We start from the raw sequence: 17,179 nt of genomic DNA on the forward strand, positions 1-17,179 counted from the left end.
AAGAGGGCTATTAGCGCTACCTGTCCCTAATTTAACAGTGTAAAACTAGAGGGAAGGCACCCAGTCATCACCACCCATCGCCAACTCTTAGGCTACTCTTTTACCAACGAATAGTAGGATTGACCGTCACATTATAACGTCCCCACGGCTGAAAGGGCGAGCATGTTTAGTGTGACGGGGTTTGAACCCGAGAATCTTAGATTACGAGTCGAGCACCTTAACCACCTGGCCATGCTGGGCCCTCCATGTCTTGTAATTTTTTTTTCATTTATTAGAAACAGTTAACTTTATAACATGATTAATTATTTTAATTTCTACACTAAATAATGTGTTTCTACTTTTACACTTCACAATTTGATGTATATTTTCAATGTTCAATTCTAACGGATAATTTTGTTTCTTTGTTATTGAATTTCGCGCAAAGCGACACAAGGGTTATCTGCGCTAGTCGTCCCTAATTTAGCAGTATAAGACTAGAGGGAATGCAGCTAGTCATCATTACCCAGCGCCAACTCTTTTACCAACGAATAGTGAGATTGACCGTCGCATTGTAGGACCTCCACGGCCGAAAGGGGCGAGAATGTTTGACTTGATGGAGGTTGGAACCTGCAATCCCCTCTGCCTGATCAGTAGTGGTAATAACACATTTATCTCCTTATTATTGTACTAATTTTGCCATCAATATACAAGGCGAAAATATTTAGGTTAAAGACGATTCCAGTAACTTATTTTCGTAAAAGTAAAACATATAGATTCGCTATTGAAGTAGGATAGTTAGCTCCCTTTAGAACTTCTATTATTTTCTTAAATATCTTATTATTGAAAAAAAATATATAATTATTATAAATATAAAAACTTAATGTATCTTTTATATTTTAGAGGCAAAATTCCTTTCTTAAAGTAATACGGAAGGAGTTTCAGTACTTTTCTGTTAATAAATTCATAACTGAAATTAAAACTTGGAAATGAATTATGATATATAACAACATAGTCAAATGCATGAATAGTTTTAGCTTGTTAACAATTATTTAAGCATTCTAAAATAGTCGATATTGTACATCGAAGTATACCAACGAGATGGGATATTTGGTCATGTAGCAGTTATAAAACCTTTAATTCGATCTCCAAATACTGAAATGAAACTAAAATTTGCTAAAAAGTACAAAACTGGACTGTTGATGACTGGAAAAGGGTGTTATAGATTAATGAGTAAAAGTCTGAAATATTTGGTTCAAAGAGTAGGTTGTACGTCCCGTAGAAAAAAAGTGAAAGATACCTTCCTCAATGCAAAGCACCTACCATAAAGTTTGGGGAAGCAATGAGTTTGTTTGATGGTGTTCTTCTGTTGAGGCAACAGTATATATTTTCAAAATAGGTGGAATAATGGGCCAGAGTAAATACCATCAGATACTGATCCGTCATCCCAGTGGTTTACGTATTATTGGCAATGGATTGTACTACCAAGAAGATAATGATCCCAAACATTCATTCAACTTATGAATAAATTACTTAGCTAAGAAAAAAAGTTGATGGAGTCATTCAAATGATGCAATGGTCCCTGCAGATCCCTTATCTCAGCCTAAATGATCAGAGCTGGAATTTTATTGATAAAAAATTTTACAAACCAAAGCTATTTCTAAAAAATCTTTATGAGAGTGTGTTAGATACATCTGGAGTAAAATTCCAAAGGACACTTTGATTAAACATGTAACGTCTGAAAAACTGTCTGCAGATATTAAAGGAAAAGGTGAAAACACAAAATATTAACTCTTCGATTGAATTAGTCACTTTCATCAAGTTTCTGTTGTACTAAATATGAAGAATAATAACATTTTGATATTCCGCCAGCGATTTACCTTCTATTGATCTTTAAAAGTAGCCCGATATCTAATTTTCCACTTTGTTCTGACACTTTTGCACAGTACTGTAAATCTAAATTTTGTCGGACGGTTATGAAATGTATGGATAGCATACAGAAAAGGTAACTGCCAAAATAAGGATTTGTTTCGAATGAAATTTTTTACAACGATAGATGGAATTATTAATTACTATACCCTAAAGACTGGTTAAGAAGCTTAAATTTTATGTATTATTAAACTCTATTATCATAGTTCAGTTTCAGTTCAGTTATCACCATTAGATTCCATCTAAGAACATAGGGCCGCAATCGCTTGCGAATTCTTCAACAAGTATTTAAGTGAGTAGGTTGTTAGCCCACTGCACCGAGCCGTCCCTAATTTAGCAGTGTAAGACCAGAGGGAAGGCAGCTAGTCATCACCACCCACCGCCAACTCTTGGGCTACTCTTTTACCAACGAATAGTGGGATTGACCGCTACACTATAACGCTCCCACGGCTGGGAGGGCGAACATGTTTGGCGCGACGCGGGCGCGAACCCGCGACCCTCGGACTACGAGTCGCACGTCTTACGCGCTTGGCCATGCCAGGCCCTATTATCATAGGTAGTGTATAAAACGTCTTACAAATAAAACAAAAATTACAATTAGCTTTATCTATGGGGACAAGTAATTACATACTATTCTTTCAACTCCTGCATCTTATTTCTTAACAGATAAAACTTTATAGCCATTGGGAATTAATTCATTAGGTTGTTGTTTTTGAATTAAGCACAATGCTACACAATGGGCTATCTGTGCTCTGCCAAGCACGGGTATCAAAACACGGATTTTAGCGTTGTAAGTCTGCAGACATACCGCTGAGCCACTGGGGGTATTTCATCAAGCAATTTAAATCTTATTTTTAAGTATATAAAACTTTCAACCTAAAAAAACATTTAGGTGGATAACACATTATATAATTTGCTTCCCTAATATTTTCTTCAATATTGTTCCAATAGATTTTGTAATAAATTGATTATTATTTTGTGACAGCTCTGTAGTAGGTTATTTCTTCTTAATATTTCAATATGTATGTTTTCTTATAGCAAAGTCACATCGGGCTATCTGTTGAATCCACCTAGGGGATCAAACCCCTGATTTTATCGTTGTAACGTTCATTAAGACAATTTCATAAACGCTAAAAAACAATAAATTATTACAAAACTACAAGCAAAGTAATTACAATATTGAAACTGCAAACGCCTTTTATAAGTTAGGCGAAGCATGATTATAATTAATTACACTTTTCATAATAATTGAATATTAGACCTGTTATATTTTAACACTACATTCTTCATTATGTTGGTTAGAATTTTCATTATATTCGCCATATCCATTGTAGACGCTGTGTTTCTCTCAGTACAGAGCTTATACTACGTTGCCTGTGCCACAACATATATCGTAGTGGTCGGAACACTACTTGTATATGCATGACATTTGTTGTAATAACAGTTGTTATGATGGTGTGCCTTTTCTAAGCTGGTGAAGCATGATTATAATTAACTGTACTGTCATACGACCTTAGTATAAAGCCTGTTATATTTTGAAAACTTTTGGAAAAAATCCTAAGAATATTGTAGAGCTAGAAATATAGCCGAGCTAATATTAATGTCTTATTACAAATACAATTGATCCAATTAAATAATGCCCGGCATGGCTGGGTAGTTAAGGCATTCGATTCGCAACTCGATGGTCGTAGGATGGAATCCCCATCACACCAAACATGCTCGCCCTTTCAACCGTTAAGGCGTTATTATGTGACGGTCAATCCACCATTCGTTGGTAAAAGAACAGCCCAAGAGTTGGTGGTGGGTGGTGATGACTAGCTGCCTTCCCTCTGGTCTTACACTGCTAAATTAGCGACGGTTAGCGCAGATAGTCCTCGTGTAGCTTTGGGCAAAATTCAAACCAATTAAATAAATATTATTTTTCTGCACAACATAAGTCGATATTTTCTTCATTTCAATAAAGTCACAGAAGCTTCTATAAAAATGTTTAAGTTTACTATTTTTACTGTTTATTTTCCCGCCTGTTTTACTTTTGATAAAAACACGTGTTTAATTACTTTATGACGATAACAACAAGTTAAAAAATCTGATACAAAAGTGTTTGAAAATTGCTCAAAAATCATAGTTGAAAGTTGCACTACCTGGCAGGTACTTAAACTTTCTTTTGTCATTGTAAATACTTTCTAAGGATTTCTATGATAACTTATCCCGGTTGCTAAAGTTACACGATATTTTAGATAATATTCTTTGTAAACGACATTACATACATTTTAGATAGGAACTGGGTTCAAATAACAGTCATAAAGACCAAAAAGTGTTTGGATACTGAGGCCAGTAATCAAAAATATAAATAGTCATTGAGTGAAAAATACATTTTTTTTTTCCGGTTAGGTAAATAATTTTCTAATACATCAAATAAAGACAGATAAAAATAACATGTTAAAGATAATTAGCTATCATGTTTCCAAACTGTACAACGCGTAATGGAGCATTGTTTATTGGAACTATTACTGAAAAAGAGAGGTTTTGGACAGAACCAGTATAATTTATTTTGTGTTAGTTTATTGGACAGGATTGGAGCGGAAGATGCCCTTTAACAAATTTAGTTTCGAGCAGAACTGTCTTTTTTTTTCAAACTATTGTTTAACTGATCTGCCATAATTAGTTTAGACAGATCTAGTTTTCACCATGTTTTATTGGTCAGAATCCCCATCACACCAAACATGCTCGCTCATTCAGCCGTAAGGGGCGTTATAAAGAGACTACCAATCCCACTATTCGTTGATAAAAGAGTAGCCCAAGGATTGACGGTGGGTGGTGATGACTAGCTGCCTTCCCACTGGTCTTACACTTCTAAATTAGGGACGGCTAACGCAGATAGCAATCGCGTAGCTTTGCGTGAAATTCAAAATAAACAAACCTGAATTTTGATACCATTTAGCATCTGAAAACGTAGCTAGCTGTAAGTAGAATTATCCTTAACGTGTTCTTGGATAAAACTAAAAACTAGAACAGAATTAATTTTATGGATTTAAATGATACAAGAAATTTCTCTCCAGTAGTAGTATCAGATAAAACATTTTATTTTCTCTCTATTTATAACGAAGGGCAGAAGAAGTTATATAGAGGTTTCAACTTGTCTACCAGATATAGCATAACTTTAATTCTTGATGACGAGAAACCCACTTAATATAAAAATGTATTCAGAACAGCTGGTATGAGTATTAACACTTTTATTGACAAGGAGAGAACAAGGTTTCGACCTTCCTAGGTCATCTTCAAGTTAACAATAGAAAGTTTCAAACTGACCCTGCAGTCCCGTACCCGTTTATACACTCGTCCCTAAGACATGTGTCCGGCAACGGTCAGTTTGAAACTTTTTTTGTTAACTTGAAGATGACCTAGGAAGGTCGAAACGTTGTTCTCTGATTATCAATAAAAGTGTTAATACCCATACCAGCCATTCTGAGCGTAACTTTCACTTTTATATTTCCAACGTACTTACAATTATTTATATATATAATTCATTAAAGAAACACAACTACGTTTGCTCTTAAAACTGTGCACTACTGTGTATGTATAAAACTAATTATTACAGATTTGCTCTTCTTTCCTGCAACAATTGAAGTGAAATATCAGTTATCGCATCCATCCAACAATAACACACACACACACAAAATGTTACTTCGAACGATCACGTTCTGAGAGTGATTTGGCGGGAAGGTGTACAGATGTTCTGTTGTTTTGTCCCATAATGAAAGCATGTCAACAAATGCATATCATTTTAATCCTTAGCGCTGACTCTGCATACGATTCTGAAATTAAATGCACGTGTTCTTTTCTTATATGTACTTTACACAATGTGACGGAAAAATACGTACTAATATATTGTCAAACTAAATAGGAAACCATCCGTACAAAAGCATTCTCAGATTAATGAGGAAGTCATTTGCACAAAAGTATTCTCAGATTAATAAGTAAAGTATCCGTACAAAAATAATTTTCAGATTGCTAAGGAAGCAATATATATAAAAGTATTATGCATATATTAAGGAGAACACTCCTAAATGAAAGTTGAAACAAGGATATCATTATCCTCTTTCGATTTGCTTGTTTGTAAGTTAAACCTGGTGTTTAACGTTGTAAGTCCACAGACATACCGCTGTGCCACTTACTGGGGTCTCTTTTTCTCGGAGAAGAACATCTTTACGGTTTCTTAGGAAAAACATACAGAATTGTATTTGTTGATGTAATCTACTTTTGTGCTGTGCATTATAAAGTAGAGCAAAGCTCACTCAGAGAATAGGAAACCTCCTTGATCCTCATGTCATTTGAGTCTATTAGTAAGTCAATATTTTATAAACCACAAAAAATATACTTTCATTTAGATTTTTTTTATGAATAATGAAGAAGCTATTATATAGTTCCTATTAAGGGCACGTGCTCACCTCGTTCTGAAGCTCTGGATTTCTGAGTTGACGTCCCGGGTTCGAATTTGTCTCAGCTAGTAATTAAGTTCATTCCTTAAAGAAAACAGAGAAAAATAAATATCATATAATTCCCAAAACAAATAACCTTATCACGAATAATAACAACAAAAATAAAGCTTGATAAAATCTACAAATACAAAGAAATAACCAACTTCGCCTTTAAATCACCTGAAACGTTTTCCTTCACAGTATATTATCTCATCATATGTATTAAAAAAAAAAAAGTGAGCCTAGTTAGGCCACACTATGAAACCCAGTATATAATTATTGCTCATGAGTTGGCACTAAATTTCAGATTTCTCGAGCCGGTGTCGAATCCGTGGGATACCACACAATATTCTACGTACTTTCTGCTGTAGGAGCGTTATAAGAGTGAGAGTCAATCCCTTAACGTGGATGGTGGAGTATTGCTGAATGAGGATCTTTCACTCCAGCCAGTCGTTCAAAAGTATGGACAACAACAAAGAGCCTTAGTAGCTTTGCCATAAATACAAAATAAAGATACAGTATTTTTAAGCGCGCTTCGGTTGGTTTGGTTTGCTTCGGATCTAAGCACTAAGCTACACAATAAGCTATCTGTACTCTGCCACACGGGTATTTAAGCCCGCTTTTTAGCGGTGTGAGTCTGCAGACATACCGTTGTACCACTAAAGGAAGGGGGTGCCGCCCCCGTTATTAAAAAGCTGTGAATGAAAGGAATTTGGCAAATACATAGACGGCTAGTCACAATTTACTTGAATAATTTTAGTATGCTAATGTACCAGTGTTCTAGTACCACATTCTAGCAGTGACGTCACTGGAAGTGTATTTTGCTCTTGTATATATTTTGGTTCACTGAGAATTCCCAACTGTTCAACAGTGTAATGTTGTTTCTGTTAATCTTATGGCTAAATGATAATGTGGTGGCCTTTTCGAATTAATATTTTTTATAGCGAAGTTTAAATGTTGTAGAACCATCGTACATAATATTTTTAAAAACTGAGTTTTTATATTCTGTATGTAAGCGAGAAACTCACAAAGCAGTAAATTTGAAATAATAGCTCCGTAACCACACCACAAGTCAATTCTGAGAGAAGGCCTTAAAACTGATGATAATCGTTAAAAGGTAATGAACTAGGATATGAAGTTTACCAAGGTTCATAAGCCAGAAGTTCAACAAATTCCAGACATATGTGGAAATCAAAGTCTGTTTTCACAAAACAAGTGGCCGAAGAAGACGAACTCATAGAAATCTCATTCGATCACATAACCTATAATGTCTCCCAATACAGCTCCAATGAATTTTTTTTAGCTTTTGGTTTGCTTACACGTAGTTTTGGAAGTCGACTCCACCTACAATGGAGGTTCTTTAGAAAAATCTTTCGAAATGTGTGGTCTAAGATTGACCTCACTGTTCTTCGCAGAAGCTTGTTCCAATGAAAATTGCAGTGTTGGGCAATAGTATTTAATCATGGCTATCAGAATGTGCACGATCAACAGGGGCAGATGGGGAGTAGGTCCTAGGGCAGTGCAGGACATGGAACATCATTCTTTAAAAGTACAATTAACCTTAGTCTGTACGACAGCATTCTGAAGGTAATTAAATACGAGTCTACATAACAGCATTTCGATACAGATCAGGGAAGAATGTTCACTAAGGCTTTCTGATATCGGGCAAAAATTTAGGGTGAAAAACTTCTTCATTGGCTCGTATTGAGACAATATTCAAATGTGAAACCAAAAGAATGTTTAACAAGAGGAAATGAAGAAGAAAGGCCGTCGATATGCGCAGATATTTCTGGTTGTCCTAGTTCCTTTTGCTTTGTTAAACATGAGGTTAGAGCTGAAAACTAGCAAAACAAAAACGAAGAATAACTGTTAAAGCAGGAATGTAATGAATCACATCTGCTATCTTTATTTTTAGGATTATCGTTAAAAACAATGTTAGTTTAAGAACTAACTTAGTATGTGGGCTAAGGGCAAACCTAATTTTGGTATGGTACTATGATTTTGGCCGATTGGTTTGGTTTGGTTTGAATTTCGCGCAAAGCTACTCGAGAGCTATCTGCGCTAGTCATCCCTAATTTAGCAGTGTAAGACTAGAGGGAAGGCAGCTAGTCATCACTACCCACCGCCAACTGTTGGGCCACTCTTTTACTAAAGAATAGTGGAATTGACCGTCACATTATAACGCCCCTACGGCTGAAAAAGCGAGCATTTTGGAGTGATGGGGATTCGAACTCGTGGCCCTCAAATTACGAGTTGAGTGCCTTAACCACCAGGCCATGTCGGGCCGATATCGGTCGAAAATATCGATTACACCGATATTACCTAATTGATGAATCAAAGCATTCCGATCATTATAAGTTTTTACTTTATGAATTTGCGTACCACCAGTTAAAGCGGTATATTCAATAACGTACATTATTTACCAAGCTGTTTTTGTTTTTGTCCTCATCCATGGAAATGGATTGCTTTGATCAAACGTTACTGATTGTCAAAAGTACAGAAATGGTGACGTTAGTGTGTGCTGTCAGTGCGCTTTTGAAGTTGATTGAATATTATAGCAATTATTGCGTAAATAAATAGTGTCGGTAAATTCACGGTTTTCGCAGAAAGACAAAAACAAACAGAAAATCAACAGTTCGTGGTACTATTAACTATAAAACTGTATAAAACGTTTTTGTTGTCAAGACTTTTCTCTCCCACTTATCAGCACTTTTATTGTTTTGAAATTCCACACGACTTGCAGTACCGTTGTTTTTGCACTTTAGATTTGTTGTAATTTGCCCAGCGGTGAGTACGAGACTGCAGAGTCAGGCCTACTTTTATGCCTGATGGGTTCACGACTGAGTCAAGCCCCGCCAAGAGATCGTGTTTTCTCATAATGCGCAACTCACGACAACGTCCTAGGTTTCCACAAAATAAATGACTACTACTGTATACGTAAAACCTGGACTGTATGTTTATCAGACTGTTATGTGTGTAATTATGGAACCAACTCAGTTATTATAAGACAGTCGTGTTTCCCCAGGGTTTCAACCAAGCATCTCCCTCCTGTATGTCAAGATATCTGTCCTTAAGGCTGTGTGTTAAGACACAAACATAGTCACACGTTTAGAGACACTTAGTTCTAGCGCTATAAATAACGACAATAATTCGAATTGACACTATTCTTGAAGATGTTATTTGATTGACATATTTCCTTTGTGCACGTGTGTGTGAGTCCGCGCACTGGCTGATTACTTTTTAATAGATTAAACTTGAAAACGTTTGAATTGTCTTTTGCGTTGATTGTCAAATATGTTAGTCTTAGAACATTATACATCTTTTGTTTGTACACTTTTTATCATTTATCTTGCCTTTTATATTGTGATAAACATAGATTCATGATGTTCAAAAAAGACAACAAACAGTTCAAGTTTATTACCAATTACGCATCTCCTCTATTAGATACACAGGTGTAATTAAGTGATTACTTACAAATAAAATTGGAGAACCACAATGACACAAATCCAAAGCAGTTTTTTCGGTACGTGACCAGCACGAGCGGCGTGATAAAGATAATTTCATGATTTTCATTTACAATTACTTGGACGAGTTAAAGCATCTGAAGACCTAACAATGTTGTAGTTAATATCATAAACTTTTGGGCTCTATGGCCCAAATATATTGTGTTAAATGCTTTTATAAACTAATGAAATGATATTGATATCAGTATAAGTTTTGGTTTGTGTAGATTTAACCACCATATGTTTTATGATCGAGTTACCTTTACAACAGGTTAAATATAAATTTATATTCAAAATCTGTGTTAAAAAGTGGGTTTTTATACTTGCAAGAAACGAAAAATTATTACTTTGTTTGTTTCTCAAAGTTTTAATATTTCAAAACAATTCTGATCAAAGTGCTATGTAAAAATAAATCACTAATTCCAAATTTGGTTCGGGGTTTTGCATTTTTCATTTGCCTTCACTTCTAATACTTATGGTATTATAGATGGTTCTAAATCAAAATTTGTTTTGAGAACCATTTCACAAAGCCACACCCCTAATTTTGAGCCGATAAACTAGAGTGAGGGTAGATAGTAACAACACCCACCGCCCACTGTTATAGCACTATTTTCTAATTTAATTGTGAATCTTGACTGTTACTTTAAAAGCGTGTTTACGGCCTAAATCGAACGCGAAGTACGAAGTCATGCACCAGCCTCTAGCTCAAAAGAAACGAAGATATGACGACATATCATCGATAAAAACGCTGGTTCGAATAAAGTAGGTGTAATGTAAATACGGTTTTACACGCACATAAGTTTCTAAAGCAACGCAAAGCTTACGGTCATGAAATTACTTATTTACCTTGTGTATGTTTTCTTATATCAAAGCCACATAGGACCATCTGCTGAGCCCACCGAGGGAATCGAATCCCTGATTTTAGCATTATAAATCCGTAGACATACCGCTGCACCAGTGTGGGGCTTTATCTTGTGAGCAAGAAACCTTTCTTATCCTGGTTTGTGAAGCACCTAATTAAAATAAGGCTACATATCCAATAAAAGTGTAATTAATATAAATTCCTGTGGACTAATTTTATACACTTGTAAAACCTTTTTTTTTTTTTTTGTCCAGGGTGATTCTGTTGTTAAGTTGTTTGCACGTGGTAGCAATTTAATGTGCTCGTTTTGCTGTGAAATGAAAAGGTTGATTTATATAGTTTCTGTAACTATCCATATAAGCTAGCGTGTTTATTGGTGTGATATAAAAGTAATGTTGTTTGTTTTTACGTTAAAGAATTTTTAGGGTTAACGAGCAAGGACTGTTTGGAAAAGAAAATCATAGAAACCAGTTCTGACTGTTTGACAACTCGTAGAAACTCTGATCTTTCGTCAGAGCGTCCAAACATTTCAATATACCAAATAGATAGGACCGGCATGGCCAGGTGGTTAAGGCACTCGGCTCGTAATCTGAAGGTCGCGAGTTCGAATTCATATCACATCAAACAAGCTCGCCCTTTCAGCCGTGGGGGCGTTATAAGTTACGGTCAATCCCACTATTCGTTGGTAATAGATGACTGGTTGCCTTCCCTCTGGTCTTACACTGTTAAATTATGGATGGGTAGCGCAGATAGCCCTCTTGTAGCTTTGTGCAAAATTCAAAACAAAACAAACAGATACAATCACATGAAAGTTTTGCATTACATTAGACATTGAATAGTAGAAAATCATATAATAAATTTACATATACTAATAATATGTAAATATATAAATGTATTTTAGGGCGTAGCAAGCATTACAGGGTGGGCGAGGAATCAGGATTTTTTTTTTTCCCAAAGCAATGCGGACCTTTTTCTTCCCTACTGAGGATTTAAATGATTTCATCTTAGTTTTAATAAAACTTGTAAAACGTAACAGAACAAAAACAAAGACGAGTTGAGCTTCTCCAACATTAATAAGCTGATGGATTGCAAATGCGTTTTTGTGGTATATTGGGGTAATAGTTTGCCATCCTCCGACTTTTAATTAAGGCTACGCCCTTGATATGAATAATAAAAAAGCTTTAATGTTTAGAATATAGAAATATATTTAAAAATAAATAACAGCTGCTTCTATAGACATAATACTAGAAACAAAATATTATTAACGAAAATTTGAAGCCATCAGAGAAAAGTAATAGAAAAAATAACAATATGTTTTATAACTCTGGTCTGTTATACTTGATCAGGTGTCAAGACCTACCAGAAAGTTACCTTACCAGATCCGATGTCCATGTCCTAACGATTACTTATCACATATAACCTGTTGACCTAGTAATTACAAGCAACAGTCATGCACAATCTGGTTACTTAGTCTCAAGGATCAGGTCTTTAATCAGATCTAGTGATAATTCTATGCTACAGTATGGCAATTAGATCTTATCAGACAACTACAATAGCCCGTGATCAAATTCTACTAGGCAGACGTCTTACATGATCTGGTACTAAGCCTAAACAGTCGTTTTTATTCATGACGTCTTAGCAATAAGCTTTCACACACAACCTAGTGATATAGCACTTCAGTTATGAAATAGTAACTAACTTCTCTCTCTAGGTATTCAAACATGACCCAAACACTATGTTGTTTCTGCTAATATTCTTATATGACCTTGCAATCAAGACCTACTATGAGATAGCTATGCTACAACACTTCTTGGCCATCCTATACCCCCTTTTTATGAAGTGTTGTCAGTTAGCTGTTCTATATGATCTGGTAACCAAGTTTTAACAGTAGGTTCTCATGTGTTATCTGGTTATCACTTGTCAGCTGACAAAAATTCCCTATAATCAAAACAGATTAGTCAAATTTAAGAAACGATGATATATCATCTATCCTACAGCCAGTCGTCACACGTAAACAGTGATCAAGTCCTAGTTATCAGTTGTTCTGTACGAACCGCTGACCGAATTATATTTGATAGCCTCGTGTAGGAGTAGGTAATTACGTCCTATGAGTCAGATATGTTAAAATGTGATGATCTTATCAGCCAAGCCAGTCGATCCCAGCCGTCTACTAGGAAATTTCAGTCAGTCCTCAAGACGGTTGATAACAAAATGTGCATTTTAAAATATAGCTACTGAAGCATACCGTTTTATTATTTAGTTTAAAAGCACATTTAAAACTTAATTTTAAACGAAACGGTACGAGAAATTTTCGGATTAGAACTAGCTAGTTTTCAGTTGGCAATAACTCTGACATGATCTAGTTATATAGTCATATTCTTTAGATATTCTACGTAAACAGCCAGCTGTCGTACGTGACGTGGTAATCAGCTGATCTATGCACAACCAGTAGCTAAACCACCTATCAACCATCACTCAGCTATCTCTCACGACATGATAGTCAACTGCCATCCACAACGAGATAATGACACCATATAATTTGGTGGTTACGTATCTAACCCATCAATAAATACTTATCAGTTAGAACTGAACTACACGTAAAATGGAGAATTTTATATAACGGAACTAACTTAGAGACAAATGTAATTGTGTCAATATGGATATACAATGCATGGTTTGCATCCCAACTCTTACTATTGATGAGCTTTCGAAATATCCAAATAGATTAATATTTGATCATGCGCACAAAATGATGAAGGGAAACATTTATGTAATAAATAGTAGCTAAGAAATCTGATGATTGTATCAACCGAGACTTATTTATTTCACGAAAAAAGAAATGTGACATTGGTATATCTAGAGTACATACAACGAAATTATTTCTATCTTGTAACATACCAGTGATAGTAAATCTCTGAATTTATGAGTGATAAAAACAAAGAATATGTCGTTGTATGTTAACATCACTATTTTTTCCATATTATTTGTAGACAAGGTCTTTCGCAGATACCAGAACTCATCAGTTCGGCTGGGGACGACAGACATAGTAGTGATGTAGGTAGGCATTGACAGCAACTATTATGATGTTAAATAGACAAAATAAATAAACTGCAGTTATTATAAATTTTATTTAAGCCTTTTTCAGCGGCAAATTTGAAGGTTTTGGGTTTCAACATATATGACGGAAACGTGTACACTTGTGTTATTTTGCGCTTTACAACAAAAAAATCACTCATAAATTAGAAGTGCAGTAAGAAATATTAAACACAGTGTAATAGATATGTTTCCTGTAGAATATGTTTAACTATTTTAAAATTCCTTGGCATTTGTGTGCTGTTCAATGTTAAAACTCACAATTAGCGTAAAACAACGATTATTTTATGTACAATTCTAAAAATATGACAGTTTTAGTATCAAAAGTACATTAAAATACCAATAACTTAATATACAAGATTTATTACCTATGATTATTTATTTCGGACCACTCTTCAATTTGTTATGCTATATTTATGCTAACATATTACTATTTCAAATAACAGGAAATTTTATTTGTTTGTTTGTTTGTTTTTAATTTCGCGCAAAGCTACTCAAGGGCTATCTGCTCTAGCCGTCCTTAATTTAGCAGTGTAAAACTAGGGGGAAGGCAGCTAGTCATCATCACCCACTGCCAACTCTTTTAACAACGAATAGTGGGATTGACCGTCACATTATAACGCCCCCACGGCTGAAAGGGAAAACATATTTGGTGCGACAGGGATTCGAACCCGCAACCCTCAGATTACGATTCGAACGCCTTAACCCACCTGGCCATGCCGGGCCCTGAATTTGAATTTAAAAATTAATAAAATGTTAATATATATCAAATATATATTATTTGTCAACAAGATTCATATACACAATTTCCTTTTTTAACACCAACATAAAAATAATACAGTTTATAATGCCGGTTATTACTAATAGTTATTACAAATACAACAGTTTTACAAACTTACAGACAATACGGAGTCTTATGTCCGATCTAGAATTGACTATTTTATCAATGGTCCAGGTCCACAACGAGCAAATTAAATCTGAGTTGATGCTGTTACTCTCGCCTTATCTAACACTACTTTGTTCTTCGATACCCTCACACCAGGTACAAGCCGATTCCTTCCAACAAACATATTTAATGTCATCGTAGAAACAATAACGTCTGAAGTAATTCACTTAAGTTGAACTGATAGCCTACACTGGAGGGAAGACAGAACCCACAATTCACTCTTGAGTTACTCTTGCCTGAAGGGATACAACCTCTGCATTTATAACGCATCCAATACCTCTAGTTGCTGGATTTTTTTTTTTTTTTTCATAGCAGTAATAGGATTCGAATCGTGAACCATCTTACTCACAACATGAGTACCCACGATCCCGTGGTGATACAACATAACTCGTTTATTAAGCCTTGCGCATCACGCTTCTGTAAAGGAACTAATACAACGGATTCCTTCACATGAATAATGTTAGGACATTCAGAATTATTTCGTTTAATAACGATAGAGAAAAATAAAACCTAATTTGTGAAAGTGCTCGCTTTGCTTAGTTAATGTTCAAAAGAATAAAAGGAAAATATCCTGAGTTTCGATATGGTTACTTCTATAAATATAGACTATCAGGTTTAATTCCAATATGGGAACAACATCTTTAAACATAGATGTTCAGGTTAAGATCCGATATGGCTATATTTATAACCGAAATTTACCAAATTTAGTTTCATGTAATTACGTCATAAATAGAGATTACCAATTGGGGATCATCTATGATTAAGCTTATGAACAGAGATTACCACGCTAAGTTCAGTCATAGTTACGTCTATGAACACCAATCATTGCGCTACACCCGAAGATGTAAGTACACCATTTCAATGTATGAAGGCGAAATACGTATTCAGATTTCTTCCTAGGAAAGTAGGATTATGGGATCTAGGTACATGGAGAAATACAAAAGGATTCCGACCCACATGATTATATTAGGGGTTATTTGAGTGAGTGGTGTCATCACTACTCTTGAATAGTGTTAAAAACGCCACAAAAGCTACCACTTAAAAGAGTTAAACGCATTGATTGTAAAGCAGTAAAGTGCAATCGGTGAACAGTCACTGAACCATATAAGTATGTTAATTTCTACGCTAAGTTTGTTTGTTTGTGAATTTCGCACAAAGCTACTTGAGGGCTATCTGTGCTAGCCGTCCCTAATTTAGCAGTGTAAGACTAGAGGGAAGGCAGCTAGTCATCACCACCCACCGCCAACTCTTGGGCTATTCTTTTACCAACGAATAGTGGGATTGATCGTCACATTATACACCCCCACGACTGGGAGGGCGAGCATGTTTAGCGCGACGCGGGGGCGAACCCGCGACCCTCGGATTACGAGTCGCACGCCTTACGCGCTAGGCCATGCCGGGCCCTACTACGCTAAATAAATTTCAAGTTTGATACGTTTAGTCAACCTATCGTATACATGTTTGAAGTCAGCTTCTTGCGTGACTAACGAACCGACACTGATTTTTGTAGAACTTAAATCAGCGAACCGAAACGATAGCCACACCCACAGTTTATCCCCCACAGGCTACTAAGAAACTCAGAATAGAGAACAGGCCTAGATCTACTTTCTCACCAAAGAACTGGATAAAAGCCCAAGGGTAGATGAATGTTGATTAATCTTTCTACCGCGAAGCTTGTATCAAAGTGTTAAAGTGTTTCCGTTTGCTAACAAGTGGTTAGTTTTTGTCTTTCATTAGCGTTGACTTATTTGTTCTGGAATTTTCTAGTCTTATGCTGCGGAGATTAGAAACTTCAGAAAAATTCAAGTGAGAAGAAACGTTTAATATAATTATGCAGTCTGTAAGCTTTTAATGAAGACAAAAAATACAAAGAACAAAGGTTTTGACCTAAGCTTTTTCGGTATACTCTTGTTTTCAATGAAAATGTTTTCAACGGTTTGGGGTAAAAGAAAGAAAGTGACTTGAAGATTTTAGAGTGCCGGCGATGGGGTCTACACATTGTACTATAGTGAGTAATTTTCATTTTTGAGAGTTACAATTTAGTGTTAAAAAGGTAAACAAAGAAAAAAAACAAAAGAGAAATAAATAACCTTTTATGGAAACATGGATGAAGAATTAATAGAACTGTCATATTGATGGTATCTTTATTTTTAAAAATGTGTGTAAATACCTATATGGTCCTCCGTATGTACTTCTGAAGTTAATAAGGTTATGACAAAAACACCGCTATGACAAGTTTACCATGTTTCAGTTTGCTATTAATGATTAAAACAGAGTTCATTACCAGGAGTTTTACAACAGTTTGATGTAGTTTAAAATAGTTCACTTTAGACGTTTTACAGTTGTTTGATGTAATTCAGAACACAGTTTATCCTTAAAATTTTTTATAGCT

General features: G+C 35.4%; 1 long non-coding RNA gene across 1 annotated transcript in view; it reads right to left on the reverse strand.

The window, feature by feature from the left end:
• LOC143227237 (uncharacterized) overlaps positions 1 to 15,212 on the reverse strand; it is a 108,841-nt gene extending 93,629 nt beyond the window's left edge. The window contains exons 1-2 of the long non-coding RNA XR_013014953.1: positions 14,741 to 15,212; positions 6,354 to 6,428 (exon numbers count right to left, since the gene is read on the reverse strand). This is a non-coding gene — a long non-coding RNA (uncharacterized LOC143227237). The remainder of the gene's footprint in view (positions 1 to 6,353; positions 6,429 to 14,740) is intronic.
• Positions 15,213 to 17,179: the final 1,967 nt, after the last annotated feature.

The sequence above is a fragment of the Tachypleus tridentatus genome, chromosome 9 (assembly GCF_004210375.1).
Source record: "Tachypleus tridentatus isolate NWPU-2018 chromosome 9, ASM421037v1, whole genome shotgun sequence".
Lineage (NCBI taxonomy): Eukaryota > Metazoa > Arthropoda > Merostomata > Xiphosura > Limulidae > Tachypleus > Tachypleus tridentatus.